The sequence below is a fragment of the Jaculus jaculus genome, chromosome 10, assembly GCF_020740685.1.
Source record: "Jaculus jaculus isolate mJacJac1 chromosome 10, mJacJac1.mat.Y.cur, whole genome shotgun sequence".
NCBI lineage: Eukaryota > Metazoa > Chordata > Mammalia > Rodentia > Dipodidae > Jaculus > Jaculus jaculus.
This window is the reverse complement of record NC_059111.1, coordinates 77,270,641-77,278,399: the sequence shown is the minus strand read 5'-3', so window position 1 is coordinate 77,278,399 and position 7,759 is coordinate 77,270,641.

Here is a 7,759-nt window from a genome sequence, read left to right as displayed (position 1 = left end):
TTTTTTTTTTTTTTTTTTTTGTGGCTCTGGAAATCGAATACAAAAGCATTTTCAAGGCTAGAGAGATTGCTTAGTGGTTAAGGCATTTGCCTGCACAGCCTAATGACCCAGGTTTGATTTCCCATGACGATGTAAGCCAGATGCACAAGGTGGTACATGCATCTGAAGTTTTTTAGTAGTGGCTAGAGGCCCTGGTATACCCATTTTTTCTCTCTATCTACCTCTCTTTCTGTCTCTCTCTCAAATAAATATTTCTAAAAATTAAAAAAATTAAAAGAAGCAATTTTAGAAACATACAAAATGAGCCATTTTATTAATCATGGTGAAGAAAATTATTACAACAGTGAGAAACCATTTTTTAACTTAATAAATTGGCAATAAAAACAATAACACTCCAGGTTGGCAAAGTAACAACACATCAGTACTATTGTATATTGTTGGGAGTATAACAAGGCAATCTTTGGGAAAAAATAATTTTCTAATAGCCTGTAAAATATACATTGTGTGTGATCTGTCAATCCTACCTTGCAATGGTATCATAAAAAAAAAATAAAAGGATAGGGTAATAGATTATATATAAAATATATTTTTAATTTTTTTATCGATAGATGCAATATCCCATGATCCTGATCCCCTCCCTTCTACGACCCTCCCTTTTCCTTCTCCCAAATCCCTTCACCACTGACTCCTTCTTCTTTCCAACTCGTCTCTTTCTATTTTGATATCAGCATTTCCCCTCCTATTGTGTAGGCCTTGTACAGGCAGTGTGAAAGATGTTTTTGCAGCATTGTGATACTAAGCAGAACATAGCAAATTAACAAAAAAGTAGAAACAATCTGGATACTCCTAAAGAGGAGAATGAATGAAGAAATTTTGTAATATCTATTTTATAGATTATAGGCAAAATGGAAAAGGTGAATTATAAACTGGAAGAATGCCTGTGATGGGCTGTAAGGGGGGAAGATAACTGGCTTCAGATTATTGTGCATTTGAAATGAGCCCATTTTTAGTTAAACACTTTAAAATGACTACACATTACATTTTTCCATGTGAGGTATGTAAACTTGGAGGGGAAAGAATGTTTTTGACAAAAAGCAGTACTAAAGGGTTTTTATGAATTTGTGAAAATGCTAGCTTTCAAAAGATATTACATCTTGGGGCTGGAGAGATTGCTTAACCTGGTCCAACATTGCTTAATGCGTTTGCCTGCAAACCCAAAGGACTTTGGTTCGATTCCCCGGGACTCGCATAAGCCAGATGCACAAGGTGGCACATGCGACTGGAGTTTGTTTGCAGTAGCTGAAGGCTCTGGCACACCCATTCTGTGTGTGTGTGTGTGTGTGTGTGTGTGTGTGTGTGTGTGTCTGCCTCTTTCCTTCTCTCACTCTCTCAAATAAATAAATAAACAAACAAAAATTTAAAAACTATTTAGAAAGTATTACATCTTAACACTAATTTTTTCTTTTTTTGAAGTAGGGTCTCACTCTAGCCCAGGCTGACCTGGAATTTACTATGTAGTCTCAGAGTGGCCTTGAACTCACAGTGATCCTCCATCTCTGCCTTCCGATTGCTGGGATTAAAGGTGTGTGCCACCATGCCCGGTTGACACTATTTTATGCATAGAAAGCATATATTAGTTACGTAATAAAAAATCAGGGCTAGCTGGGCATAAGGACACACGTCTTTAATCCCAGCACTTGGGAGGTAGAAGTAGGAGGATTACTGTGAGTTTGAGGCTAGCCTAGGGCTACAAAGTGAGTTCCAGGTTAGCCTGGGCTAAAGGAAGATCCTACCCTGAAAAGACCCACTCCCCAACAAAAAATAAGGGCTGGGAAGATAGCACAGTGGTTAATGATGCCTGTTTGCAGAGCCTGCTGACCTGGGGTTCCATTCCATTGTAACCATGAGTGCATGAATAAGCATATGTCTAAAGTTTGTTAGGCCCATGTCCATGCTCTCTCTCAAGTCAATAAAATAACCAAAAATTTTTAAATCAAGTATGAAAATATTCTTAAGAGTTTTTTCTTTCATCGTTGCCATTTCACATGGTTACTTTTGAAGCCCCTTGACCCCAGGAAACATTCTGATCAGGTACTTCTGAGACACCCAGCAGTGAGGCTTTTTGTCCTTGTCAGCAGTCAAACATTTGACCTTGCTCTGCACAGCACAAAGCTCCAATGGAACAAATATTCCCTGCTTACAAACTATCCTAGCAAACTCAGAGACTGCCTGCAAATTGTATAAATATGCACGGGATTGTGCACGTCTTTAATTGACGAGGATTTAATATTTTACGTTATCCTTTAATAAAAATTATGATACTTGAACTTCACTAGAGTGTGAAATGAAACTATAAATTCTGAGCTTTGAATATTATATGTGTTATTTCCCTTTTCTTGCCCATTACTCAGGCTTTAAGAAAAATAATGAGTTTGGTGTCATTTCAACTATATCTGCTATTGTCACAGCCATCTATAGGTTTCGGATAAGCAAAGTCTTTGAAACATGACTCTCCTTAGCAGAAAGGAATCTGCATCACTTGGCATAACGATGATAATCTTTGGCCTTCCTGTGCAAGATTTACAACTGTGACCTTCAGCTCCATTTCTCCGGAGTGGAGTCACTTTAAGTTACCAGTGATGAGTGCCTGGAGTTACCAGGTCAGCGTGAATTGCCTAATATAATGTTAGATTCGTGCTTCACAAAGGCTAGCCAGTATTAGTGACATGAAACAAAGTGAATTTTAATGTCTTTGGAAGGAACAGCTCTGATATATGAGCCACCCAGTAACGATGAATTGCTATGGCAGGAAATTTCAGCATTGGTACCTAGCCTCATCCATGCTTGCCACCCTTTACTTAACAGAATGTTACAAAGTCATTTTTAATAGGTGAAATAATGAGAGCTTACATTTATTTAAAAGAGATGGAAAGAGTTACAAGGTAGCCTTATCCTTGGGTCAGCTTTTTGCTAGCAGGATGAAGAGACTCTAAATGGGAGATGAGGCACAGCTGCAAATATCCTCCCATTCTGTTCATTATCCACCACCGAGACATTGGAAGACTTCTTACTACAGTTTCAAAACGAGTATTTTCGCTGGACGTGGTGGTGCACGCCTTTAATCCCAGGACATGGGATACAGAGGTAGGAGGATCACCATGAGTTCAAGGCCACCCTAGAGCTACAGTGAGACCCTGCCACCAAAAACAAAACAAAAAACCCCACAAACGAGCATTTTGCTTGATAAAAATATATACTCGTATGTGAGTGTCAAGAAATAATAGCATCATTAAGAGTCTGATTTTTCCTACTTGGCATTGCCTAGTTTTAACAGGCGCCTATTATGAAACTATACTGCATTTTCCTATGCCAGCAACACTAGGTGGCGCTCGAGGGTTGCTTTTCCAGTGTAGTTCCGCAGTTCTAACTTTCTTCTACGTTAATTACCTCCTTTAAAAAGAGCAAACATGCTATTTAAACAAAGGGACCCTGTAGTTGCTGTTTCTGTATTTATAGTCATGTAATCAATATGTTGGAAGAGTAATTAATTTTTAAGCTCAATCCCCTGGGAGATCAAATGTTAGTGGAGTTAATGGATGGAACAGGCTTCATTGTTCAACACTAATGATAAGGTGGGGAAGAAAGTCAAGGGTTGTAAACAGTTGTGCCATCAAATACAATCGTAAACCAGCAGCGCTACGTGATCACGGGGTGCTGACCTCTTGTCTCCTTCCCTGGCTGTGGTTGCTGCTGTAGGCAACTGGCCCTCCTGAATGATTGAAAGGGTCTCCTAACTCATCTTTCAGGACATTTCCTCTGCTAATCAATGCCGTTAGAGTTATTACTCCAAATAATAGTTGTGGTTTCATGGCCTCTCTGTTAGAAATAATTATTGCCAGTTTCCTACCATCATAGGTGATATCGAAGCCCTCTATGATTTGAGCTCTGTCCACACTTCCTGGAATCCTACTTCCAGGAGTGCTATATGATTCTTTATTTGCAACATTTTCATGATGTTGCTGTTTGCTAGATCATGTGCTGTGCGCCTTCAAGAGAGCTGACAGCCCAGAGTATCATAACCATAAACACCGTTGGTTCTGAGTGGGCTGGTATCACTGGAGCTGGGGAGATGGAAGCCACACAAAGTACAGGCCTGCTTTGCTTTGATTCTGAGTATCGCCTCCCGACACCCAACCCCCTCTTTGCATTTTAAACACACTATTCCCATACCAGGAGAAAATAAGAAGGGTGATTATGTTACAGGCAGAGGCTTAGGGGTGATTGAACACTGACCTCACTAATAATAGACACATTTTATGTCTTTCTCAAGTATTATCATATTCAAATAATGTGAAAATTTGTCAATCTGTATGCCTTTCATTGTCTAAGCCTTAGACCATATGCAATGCAAGTGAGTCCATAAAACTTGATCAAAGGACCAAGATGAATGATTGTGTCAGGGTTAGTTCATTGTTTTTCTTTTGGACCAATCATCACATGAGAAAAATAATTTATATTTACATGCTTATTTATTTATTTATTAGAAAGAGACAGAGACAGAGAGAGAGAGAGAGAGAGAGAGAGAGAGAGAGAGAGAGAGAGAGAGAGGGAGAGAGAAAGAAAATGGGAGTGCCAGGAGTTCTGGCCACTGCAAATGAACTTCAGACACATGTGCCACCATGTGCCCCTGGCTTACTTGGGTACTGGGAAATTGAACCTGGGTCCTTTGAATTTGCAGGCAAGTACCTTAAGTGCTAAGCCATCTCTCTAGCTCAAGGAAAAATTTGAATATCATATTTCACAGAGAACATTGTTGAAATTAATCTGTCATATACACTGTTAAAGACTGTCTGTTGTCTCTCAATATTCTCTCCATTTAACAGAACCCTGTAATTTGGCTGGGCAAATTGGGGTCAAGAATAAAGGACTGCATTTCCCAGTCACCTTCTAGCATCTATATATACTTCTTCATTTAAAATTAATACTTTTTACTTATTTATTTGTACATGGGGGGCATGTGCTCTAGGGCCTCTTGCCATTGCATATAAGTTTCAGACACATGTGCCACTTTTTACATGGGTAGCGGGAAACTAAACCTGGTCCATCAGGCTTTGCAAGAAAGTACCTTTAACTGCTGAGCCATCTTTCCAGACCTAGATGTAGTTCTGTACATTCTGGTCAAATATGTTAGTTGAAGCTATTTGAGAATTTTTTGAAAACTGTTTTATTGACAACTTTTATGTAATGTATTTTGATTATAACTCCCTCCCATTACTTTCTCTTAATAGTTTTGAGGGTTTTCAGAAAGGTTCTTAGAGTATGCTAACAAATCAATCTTTTTTTCCTTCTTCCACAGGAAACCATCTGGAGTATAAGATGAGCTTTAGAATAGAAGCTATGTGCACGCCGGTTTGAATGTATTTTTCACAAAGCATGTGTTGGAAAATTATCCCCCCCAATGTAACAGGGCTGAGGGGGTGGAGCCTAATAAAAGATTAGGCAAGGAGGGCTGTGTCATCATGAATGGATAATGCCATTGTGGAGGGCGTAGGATCATTCTAAAAGAGCAAGTTGGACCTTTGGTTTTCCTTCTTGCCTTCTCTTTGCCTTCCACCAAGGGAGGGTCACAGCAAGAAGACCCTTGCCAGATGCAGGTCCCTATATCTCAGATTTTTCCAGAGCTGGCACATCTTTGTTCATTATAAATTACCCACTATCTGCTATTTAGTTACAACAGCATAAAATGGACTGAGACACTATCCTTTGGATTGTGAGGCAGAATGATGGGAGCCTAGGTCTCTGATAACACACCATAGTTCCAGACAACCCTCCAACTGCCCATCCCCTAACCTGTTTTTGGCAAGAAAAAGAATCTCATCTTGTGTACTCCACAGTTGTCTTGGATTTTTCTGAACATAATCCTAACATGCTCAAGATTAATTTTGGATCATTCCTTTTTTATTGTTTTTAAAGACTTTCTTGATTTAGGATTACATAAGCTTATCGTCTGAACGTAGGCAGGAGCAAAGGTATTTAAAGGGAACAGCTAAAGGCAGGATACATAATTTTCTGTTTTAAAATAGAAGACAATCTGAGACATATTTTGTGTCAGTTCAGTGGTGCAAATGTTAGAATAACCTGAATGAAAATGCTTCAGAGGAACAGAAGAGATCTGTCACTTGGGATTCCTGCTAGGATGCATAAAAGTTTCCTAGTGTACAGTCTTGACTCACCCTTAGATAAATTGAGCTGAAAGAAGCATGATTTGGTTTTAATTATTCCTTAGGGTGAATTGTGGCTCAACTAATTTTTGTAGAACTGAAGATTAATTCCATTTGCACAGTGGGAGTGGGTACAGAAGTTTAAAGGAGGAAGAAATTCACTCAAATATGCATAAATTCATTTAATCTTTCTAGATAGCAATATTACCTTTTTTGTTTAGGTAAGTAATTCTTTCTCAATCTCACCTCTGTGACCTTTAAATAGGCTGTGAGGTTGTGTCCTTGACTCCTCAGAGCTTCTGTCACTAGGTGATCTCAGTCTGGCTTTATGTCGCCAAATGCTGATGTCTGCCTGTTGTCAATGGACAGATTGGAATATGTGCCTCCTGGGGAAATAGACCAGTATATTTCCTGCTGCACCTTCCTTCCTGAGAATACAGCCTGTTATGTAGAATATTCTGGAGAATATTTTATTTATTTTGCTTATGTATGTGTGCATGGTATGCTTACATATATGCATGTCTATATATGTATGGGAGCATGCATGTGTGGGAATATGTGGAGGCCAGAGGGTGACATGAGCATCTTCTATAATTTGTCTCCACCTTCTTTTTTGAGGTAAAGTCTCTTGTTGAACCTTGACCTTACCAGTTCAGCTGGCCAGCAAGCCTCAGGATTGCCCTGTCTCCAGTTCCCTGGAGCTGGTATTATGTGCCACCATGCCCAGCATTTAGTGGGTGCTGGAATCAAATTCAGGTCCTGTTTCTTGCATAGCAGACACTTTACTGAGTCATTTTCTTGGTCCTGTCAATACTAAGTGTGAATGAGATAAGTGAAAAACAAAATTTCACCGTAGGCTAGTGGTGAGTTAGTGGAAGAATTAGGCTGGGGACCTGGGCCTGTCTTGCTTCATACCCTTCTACTTTTCCTTTCATGCTCTCCTGACGAATCAACCAGGACTGAGTTACCCACCAGTATTAGGGCAAGAACAACTTTAGATAAATGAAGTCAATGTTTTCAGAAAAGATAAAATTTGTGTTCCCTATAAACAGTTTTACCAGAACTCCACAATTTTTTGAATTACTTTGAAAATTGTTTCAATTCTCCCTTTTCTTTGCTATCATTTTAGTATTCTTTCAATGTATGCAGAACTATTTCCTTTCAAAAATAATGCTGTCCCTAACATTATGAACTAGCTCATTTTCTTTCCAAATTTTCTTTTGGGTCATGTAGATATGACCCAGTGGTCACTGTAATAATGCTGTTCTTTCAAAGCATAAAGATCTTGTTTTCTTATGAGAAATTGTATGTGAAGAAAAAAAAACCCACCTTATATATAGTGTAAAAATGCTTGTTTTTCTTGGTGATATTTCATTTCCTTAGTCAGAATATTTTCTTCTGTTTTCCATTGTCAGCAGACAAAAAAGATACAATTAAATCAAGGAAACCTGGCGGGGTTGATTTTGGAAAATCAAATGAATTTAGTTTCTGATCTGAACAAAGAGCAATTTGTCATGTTGGAAAAACACTGCTTCGAG